The sequence below is a fragment of the Salmo salar genome, chromosome 07, assembly GCF_965601325.2.
Source record: "Salmo salar chromosome 07, fSalSal1, whole genome shotgun sequence".
NCBI classification, from domain to species: Eukaryota; Metazoa; Chordata; class Actinopteri; order Salmoniformes; family Salmonidae; genus Salmo; species Salmo salar.
The window spans coordinates 38,241,442-38,251,336 of record NC_138297.1 but is presented as its reverse complement, the minus strand read 5'-3'; positions in this window follow the sequence as shown (position 1 = coordinate 38,251,336).

Genomic DNA, 9,895 nt, shown 5'->3' with positions numbered 1-9,895 from the left:
GCCCATAGTGAAATGTCAGAATAATAGTAGAGAGAATGATTTATTTCAGCTTTTATTTCTTTCATCACATTCCCAGTGGATCAGAAGTTTACATACACTCAATTAGTATTTGGTATCATTGCCTTTAAATTGTTTAACTTGGGTCAAACGTTTTGGGTAGCCTTCCACAAGCTTCCCACAATAAGTTGGGTGAATTATGGCCCATTCCTCCTGACAGAGCTGGTGTAAATGAGTCAGCTTTGTAGGCCTCCTTGCTCGCACACGCTTTTTCAGTTCTGCCCACACATTTTCTTAAGGACTGAGGTGATGGCCACTCCAATACCTTGACTTTGTTGTCCTTAAGCCATTTTGCCACAACTTTGGAAGTATGCTTGGGGTCATTATCCATTTGGAAGACCCATTTGCGACCAAGCTTTAACTTCCTGACTGATGTCTTGAGATGTTGCTTCAATATATCCACATAATTTGTCTCCCTCATGGTGCCATCTATTTTGTGAAGTGCCCCAGTCCCTCCTGCAGCAGAGCACCCCACAACATGATGCTGCCACCCCCGTGCTTCACGGTTGGGGCGGTGTTCTTCGGCTTGCAAGCCTCCCCCTTTTTCCTCCAAACATAACGATTGTTATTATGGCCAAACAGTTCTATTTTTGTTTCATCAGACCAGAGGACATTTTTCCAAAAACTATGATATCTGTCCCCATGTGCAGTTGCAAACCGTAGTCTGGCTTTTAAATGGCGGTTTTGAAGCAGTGGCTTCTTCCTTGCTGAGCGGCCTTTCAGGTTATGGCTATATAGGACTCGTTTTACTGTGGATATAGATACTTTTGTACCCGTTTCCTCCAGCATCTTCACAAGGTCCTTTGCTGTTGTTCTGGGACTGATTTGCACTTTTCGCACCAAAGTATGTTCATCTCTAGGAGACAGAACGCGTCTTCTTCCTGAGCGGTATGACGGCTGCATGGTCCCATGGTGTTTATACTTTCATACTATTGTTTGTACAGATGAATGTGGTACCTTCAGATGTTTGGAAATTGCTCCCAAGGATGAACCAGACTTGTGGAGGTCTATAATTTTTTTTCTGAGGTCTTGGCTGATTTCTTTTGATTTTCCCATGATGTCAAGCAAAGAGGCACTGAGTTTGAAGGCAGGCCTTGAAATACATCCACATGTACACCTCCAATTAACTCAAATTAGCCTATCGGAAGCTTCTAAAGCATGACATCATTTTCTGGAGTTTTCCAAGCCGTTTGAAGGCACAGTGAAATTAGTGTATGTAAACTTCTGACCCACTGGAATTGTGATACAGTGAATTATAAGTTAAATAATCTTTCTGTAAACAATTGTTGGAAATATTACTTAGGACATCTACTTTGTGCATGACACAACTGACTTGCCAAAACTATAGTTTGTTGACAAGAAATGTGTGGATTGGTTGAAAAACGAGTTTTAACGACTCCAACCTAAGTGTATGTAAACTTCTGACTTCAACTGTATAATAGCGAAATAACATACTTACATTTGAACAAATTATTGAAGTTCTTAAAACCTGTTGGGGATAGGGGGCAGTATTGAGAATTTTGAAAAGAATATGTGCCCATTTTTAACTGCCTCCTACACCAACTCAGAAGCTAGGATATGCATATTATTAACAGATTTGGATAGAAAACACTCTGAATTTTCTAAAACTGTTTGAATGGTGTCTGTAAGTATAACAGAACTCATATGGCAGTCAAAACACCGAGACAATTTCTAACAGGAAGTGTGTATCTGATGTGTTGAATTACTTTTAAGCCTATGCCATTGAAACACACAGGGACATATTAATCATTGAGCACTTCCTTTGGCTTCCACTAGATGTCACCAGTCTTTACAAAGTGGTTTGAGTCTTCTACTGTGAAAACTGACCGAACAAGAGACTTGGAACGTTGGTCATAAGCGGATGGCCGATACGACTCTGGCGCGCGAGTGCATGTTTGGGTACTCTCATTCCAATACGTTTTAAAAGAGAATGCAATCGTCCGCCTTGAACATTATTGAAGTTCTGATTGAAAAAGGCCCTAATGATTTATGCTATACAACGTTTGACATGTTTGAACGAACGTAAATATTTTTTTCCCTCTTTGATGAAGACAAGTCCAGCGGGCGTCGTTCATGTTTTTGAGTAGCCTACAGGACGCGCTAACAACACGGAGCTTTTTGGACATAAATTATGAGCTTTTTCGAACAAAACTACATTTGTTATGGACCTGGGATTCCTGGAAGTGCCTTCTGATGAAGATAATCAAAGGTAAGGGATTATTTACATAGTAATTTTGATTTTAGATCTCTCCAACATGGCGCTTAGTCTGTATCGCAAAGCCTATTTTTCTGTGCGCAGTGCTCAGATTATTGCAAAGTGTGATTTCCCAGTAAAGTTATTTTTAAATCTGGCAATGCGGTTGCGTTCAAGAGATGTTAATTCTTTGAATGTCAATATAATATTTTACCAATGTTTTCGAATGGTAATTATTTAATTTGTTGTGCTGATTGACTGGCGGTATTGGAGGGAAAATATTTCCTCAACATCAACGCCATAGTAAAACGCTGTTTTTGGATATAAATATGAACTTGATAGAACAAAAAATGCATGTATTGTCTAACATAATGTCCTAGGAGTGTCATCTGATGAAGATTGTCAAAGGTTAGTGCATAATTTTAGCTGGTTTTCTGCTTTTGGTGACGCCTGTCTTTGCATTGACAAAACATTACACACAGCTATTTTCAATGTACTGTCCTAACATAATCTAACTTTATGCTTTCGCCGTAAAGCCTTTTTGAAATCGGACAACGTGGTTAGATTAAGGAGATGTTTATCTTTCAAAGGGTGTAAGATAGTTGTATATTTGAGAAATTTGAATTATGACATTTAATTGTTTTCAAATTTGGCACCCTTGATATTTCCCCTGCTGTTGATAGGGTGTACCAGGGGTGGGACGCTTGCGTCCCACGTTCCCAGACAGGTTAACAAGTAGGTCACATTAACCTGTTAGGGCTAGGGGGCAGTATTGACACGGCTGGATAAAAAACGTACCCGATTTAATCTGGTTACTACTCCTGCCCAGTAACTAGAATATGCATATAATTATTGGCTTTGGATAGAAAACACCCTAACGTTTCTAAAACTGTTTGAATGGTGTCTGTGAGTATAACAGAACTCATATGGCAGGCAAAAACCTGAGAAGATTTCATGCAGGAAGTGGCCTGTCTGACAAGGTGTCGTTCTTCTTGTCTCTGTTTATTGAAGAGTGAGGATCTTAGCTGTAACGTGACACTTCCTACGGCTGCCATAGGCTCTCAGAAGGCGGCAAAATGCTGAATCGTGGCTTTGCAGGCTCTGGCTGAAAAAATGTAGCGCGTTTGGGTAGTGGTTGGTTACAGTACTGTGAGACTCAGGCTCGTGCCCGCGTCGACCGAAAGCTTTCTTTTCCTTTGTCTGTTTAGCTAAATGGAGATTCCCGGTCGGAATATTATTGCGTTTTTTTGGGGAAAAATGGCATAAAAATGGATTTTAAACAGCGGTTGACATGCTTCGAAGTACGGTAATGAAATATTTAGATTTTTTTGTCACGAATTGCGCCATGCGCACGACCCTGATTTACCATTTCGGTTAGTTTCTGGAACGCACGAACAAAACGCCGCTATTCGGATATAACGATGGATTATTTTGGACCAAACCAACATTTGTTATTGAAGTAGCAGTCCTGGGAGTGCATTCTGAGGAAGACAACAAAAGGTAATCAAACTTTTGTAATAGTAAATCTGATTTTGGTGAAGGCTAAACTTGCCGGGTGTCTAAATAGCTAGCCCGTGATGGCTGGGCTATGTACTTAGAATATTGCAAAATGTGCTTTCACCAAAAAGCTATTTTAAAATCGGACATATCGAGTGCATAGAGGAGTTCTGTATCTATAATTCTTAAAATAATTGTTATGCTTTTTGTGAACGTTTATCGTGAGTAATTTAGTAAATTGTTAGTAAATTCCCCGGAAGTATGCTAGTTCTGAACGTCACATGCTAATGTAAAAAGCTGTTTTTTGATATAAATGTGAACTTGATTGAACAAAACATGCATGTATTGTATAACATAATGTCCTAGGTGTGTCATCTGATGAAGATCATCAAAGGTTAGTGCTGCATTTAGCTGTCTTCTGGGTTTTTGTGACATTATATGCTAGCTTGAAAAATGGGTGTCTGATTATTTCTGGCTTGGTACTCTGCTGACATAATCTAATGTTTTGCTTTCGCTGTAAAGCCTTTTTGAAATCGGACAGTGTGGTTAGATAAAGGAGAGTCTTGTCTTTAAAATGCTGTGAAATAGTCATATGTTTGAGAAATTGAAGTAATAGCATTTCAAAGGTTTTGAAAATCGCGCCACAGGATTCAACTGGCTGTTACGTAGGTGGGACGAATTCGTCCCGCCGGTCCCATAGAGGTTAACATTAGAAGCCTCCTCCCTAAGTTTGTTTTATTCACTGCTTTAGCAAACTCTGCCAACCCGGATGTCCTAGCCATGTCTGAATCCTGGCTTAGGATGTCCACCAAAAACTCTGAAATCTTCATCCTTAACTACAACGTTTTCAGACAAGATAGAACGACCAAAGGGGGCGGTGTTGCAATCTACTGCAGAGATAGCCGCAGAGTTCTGTCCTAATATCCAGGTCTGTACCCAAACAATTTGAACTTCTACTTTTAAAAATCCATCTCTCTAAAAACAAGTCTCTCACCATTGCCGCCTGCTATAGACCACCCTCGGCCCCCAGCTGTGCTCTGGACACCATATGTGAACTGATTGCCCCCCATCTATCTTCAGAGCTCGTGCTACTAGGTGACCTAAACTGGGACATGCTTAACACCTGTCGTGTCTTTGGGGTACCATTAAACGGAAGATATGTTTATCAATTAGCTCCCTGTAATTATTATCACGCGATTAAACTGATTAACCTCTTGGGGCTAGGTGGGACGCTAGCGTGCCACCCGTGGTGCACTCCATCAACAGCAGGTGCATTTCAAGAGCGGCAAATTTGAATCCAAATAAATGTCAAAATTCAAATTTTTCAAAAATACAACTATTTTACACCATTTGAAAGATAAACATCTCCTTAATCTAACCACGTTTTACGATTTCAAAAAGGTTTTACGGCGAAAGCATAAATTTAGAGTATGTTAGGACAGTACATTTACAAGAGTTGTGTGTAATGTTTTGTCAAGTCAAAGACAGGGTCACCAAAACCATAAAACCAGCTAAAATGATGCACTAACCTTTTACAATCTCCATCAGATGACACTCCTAGGACATTATGTTAGACAATGCATGCATTTTTAGTTCTATCAAGTTCATATTTATATCCAAAAACAGCGTTTTACTATGGCATTGATGTTGAGGAAATCGTTTCCCTCCAATAACCGGCAGTCAAGTCAGCGTCACAAATTAAATAATTAAAATTAGAAAACATTGGTAAAATATTATATTGTCATTTAAAGAATTATAGATTTACATCTCTTGAACTCAATCAACTTGCCAGATTTAAAAATAACCTTACTGGGAAATCACACTTTGCAATAATCTGAGCACTGCGCCCAGAAAAATACGCGTTGCTATACAGACTAGACGTCATGTTGGGGAGATCTAAAATCGAAAATACTATGTAAATAATCCATTACCTTTGATTCTCTTCATCAGATGTCACTTCCAGGTATCACAGGTCCATAACGAATGTAGTTTTGTTCAAAAAAGCTCATCATTTATGTCCAAAAATCTCCGTCTCGTTAGCACATGATGTAAGCCAGCCGGACTTCTCGTCATGAACGAGGGGAAAAAATATATTTCCGTTCGTTCAAACATGTCAAACGTTGTATAGCATAAATCATTAGGGCCCTTTTTAACCAGAACATGAATAATATTCAAGGTGGACGAATGCATACTCTTTTATAACGTATTGGAACGAGGGTACCCAACATGAACTCGCGCGCCAGGTGTCTAATGGGACATCATCGTTCCATGGCTCTTGTTCGGTCAGATCTCCCTCCAGAAGACTCAAAACACTTTGTAAAGGCTGGTGACATCTAGTGGAAGCAATAGGAAGTGCCAAAATATTCCTAAGCCCCTGTGTTTTTCAATGGGATAGGTTTAAAGTCAATACAACACATCAGGTATCCACTTCCTGTCAGAAAATGTCTCAGGGTTTTGCCTGCCAAATGAGTTCTGTTATACTCACAGACACCATTCAAACAGTTTTAGAAACTTTAGAGTGTTTTCTATCCATATATAATAAGTATATGCATATTCTAGTTACTGGGTAGGATTAGTAACCAGATTAAATCGGGTACATTTTTTTTATCCAGACGTGCAAATGCTGCCCCCTAGACCCAACAGGTTAATCGTTTAATTGTAATTAACTAGGAGATCGGGGCACCAAGGAGAATATTCAGATTACAAAGCTATAATTTTCCTAATATAACTTTCCTGTACTATAATATTATATTCTATTATAGTATAGGCAGATTATCTTCTAGTTTGATTGGTGTATTTTACCTCGTCCAGTCTCATACCAAACGTCGTAAATTGTTGTATCTGCACGAACCCAGTCTTTACTAAAATCATCCATACATCAATTGTCTTAAAATCATTTATTTACTACACTAAGTAATTAACAGAAAACATACAAACAGTCATTATCGTCACAAAGGATTGGTATCGGAATGTGCCCTACTGGCTAAACAGGCAGGTCGGCCTTTTGAACAATGGATCATAAAAGGTCGGCTGAGAAGTTACACAGGGTTCATTAATATTAACAATTGAAGGCTCACTCATTCGGGAACAATTGCAATCAATATATATTTACGCTCAGTGTGTCGTTCTGATTCTTGTTGGAGAGTAGTTCTGTTGGGGAGTTTTGTACGCGTTCTCTCTCTCTCTCTCTCGGTTAGAATGGATCTTTCAGAGCGACATTCATTAATGTCGTCATCGAATGGTTGGTTCGTTGGTCTTCGCGTTCAATGATATAATTTACTTAGCTGCAGACTAATAATTAATATCAAAGACTTGTTCTTATTCTGTCAGTATCGATAGTCTAAAAGTTAACCACGTGGTATGGTTCACTTTCAGTAGAGGAATTGGAAAGTAAAACCTATTAGCCAACGGAGTGTAGGCCTGGTCTCTAGAAATGTAAATCCGGGGGTGTTTTATAGTGCCCATAGAACAGCTTGTCAAATGACGCCTGGTCCTGTATGGGTCCCTGGGGGCGTGCCTATGACTGAGTTAGATTTGGTTACAGAAATACAATTCTATCACATTACATCAGTACATAGCATCTCAATGTCTTACAAAAGCTTTATCCTTATTAATACATTCCATACACCCATATGATGCTTAAACTGAGTCTATTATATAAACAGTTTTATGGTAATATGGCTATATTGTCTCTTCTGAGTATCACAAAATGGTACCAAGCGGATCAGTTCGTAGCTGGATTCTTCACCAATCTTCCATACCTTCTCCAGAACACAAAATGTCGCTTGGCTCTCCAATTCTATGAGTTGGAAGAATTTCCTGTGTCTCTCTATGGGCCATGTGGCCAGAGACTCTCCTGGAATTTTAGAGTTTTTACGACCCTTTACACACAGGGTGGATTGTGTGCAAAAGGGAGGGGTAAACTGTCCTCCCTGTACCAAAAGAGGCCAACGTCATGACACACCCCAGCCATCCTACAATCCAAGCTTGATGCCCTCAATCTCACACAAATTATTAATGAACCCACCAGGTACCACCCCAAAGCCGTAAACACTGGCACCCTCATAGATATCATCCTAACCAATTTGCCCTCTAAATACACCTCTGCTGTTTTCAACCAAGATCTCAGCGATCACTGTCTCATTGCCTGCATCCGTAATGGGTCTACGGTCAAACGACCTCCACTCATCACTGTCAAACGCTCCCTGAAACATTTCAGTGAGCAGGCCTTTCTAATCGACCTGGCCCTGGTATCCTGGAATGATATTGACCTCATCCCGTCAGTTGAGGATGCCTGGTTATTTTTTTTAAATGCCTTCCTCACCATCTTAAATAAGCATGCCCCATTCAAGAAATTTTGAACCAGGAACAGATATAGCCCTTGGTTCTCCCCAGACCTGACTGCCCTTAACCAACACAAAAACATCCTATGGCGTTCTGCATTAGCATCAAACAGCCCCCGTGATATGCAACTTTTCAGGGAAGTTAGAAACCAATATACACAGGCAGTTAGAAAAGCTAAGGCTAGCTTTTTCAAGCAGAAATTTGCTTCCTGCAACACAAATTCAAAAAAGTTCTGGGACATTGTAAAGTCCATGGAGAATAAGAACACCTCCTCCCAACTGCCCACTGCACTGAGGATAGGAAACTCTGTCACCACCGATAAACCCACTATAATTGAGAATTTCAATAAGCATTTTTCTACGGCTGGCCATGCTTTCCACCTGGCTACCCCTACTGCAGTCAACAGCACTGCACCCCCCACAGCTACTCGCCCAAGCCTTCCCCATTTCTCCTTCTCCCAAATCCATTCAGCTGATGTTCTGAAAGAGCTGCAAAATCTGGACCCCTACAAATCAGCCGGGCTAGACAATCTGGACCCTTTCTTTCTAAAATGATCTGCCGAAATTATTTTAACCCCTATTACTAGCCTGTTCAACCTCTCTTTCATGTCGTCTGAGATTCCCATAGATTGAAAAGCAGCTGCTGTCATCCCCCTCTTCAAAGGAGGGGACACTCTTGACCCAAATTGCTATAGACCTATATCCATCCTACCCTGCCTTTCTAAGGTCTTCGAAAGCCAAGTCACCAAACAGATTACCGACCATTTTGAATCCCACTGCACCTTCTCTGCTATGCAATCTGGTTTCAGAGCTGGTCATGGGTGCACCTCAGCCACGCTCAAGGTCCTAAACGATATCGTAACCGCCATCGATAAGAAACAATACTGTGCTGCCATTTTCATTGACCTGGCCAAAGCTTTCGACTCTGTCAATCATCACATCCTCATCGGCAGACTCAATAGCCTTGGTTTCTCTAATGATTGCATCGCCTGGTTCACCAACTACTTCTCTGATAGAGTTCAGTGTGTCAAATCGGAGGGCCTGTTGTCCGGACCTCTGGCAGTCTCTATGGGGGTGCCACAGGGTTCAATTCTTGGGCCAACTCTTTTCTCTGTATACATCAATGATGTCGCTCTTGCTGCTGGTGAGTCTCTGATCCACCTCTACGCAGATGACACCATTCTGTATACTTCTGGCCCTTCTTTGGACACTGTGTTAAACCTCTCTAGGCTAGGCGGGACGAATTCGTCCCACCTACGTAACAGCCACTGCTATCCTGTGGCGCGATTTTCAAAACCTTAAAAATCCTATTACTTCAATTTTTCAAACATATGACTATTTTACAGCCATTTAAAGACAAGACTCTCGTTAATCTAACCACACTGTCCGATTTCAAAAAGGCTTTACAACGAAAGCAAAACATTAGATTATGTCAGCAGAGTACCAAGCCAGAAATAATCAGACACCCATTTTTCAAGCCAGCATATAATGTCACCAAAACCCAGAAGACAGCTAAATGCAGCACTCACCTTTGATGATCTTCATCAGATGACAACCCTAGGACATTATGTTATACAATACATGCATGTTTTGTTCAATCAAGTTCATATTTATATCAAAAACCAGCTTTTTACATTAGCATGTGACGTTCAGAACTAGCAAACTTCCGGGGAATTCGCTAACATTTTACTAAATTACTCACGATAAACGTTCACAAAAAGCATAACAATTATTTTAAGAATTATAGATACAGACCTCCTCTATGCACTCGATATGTCCGATT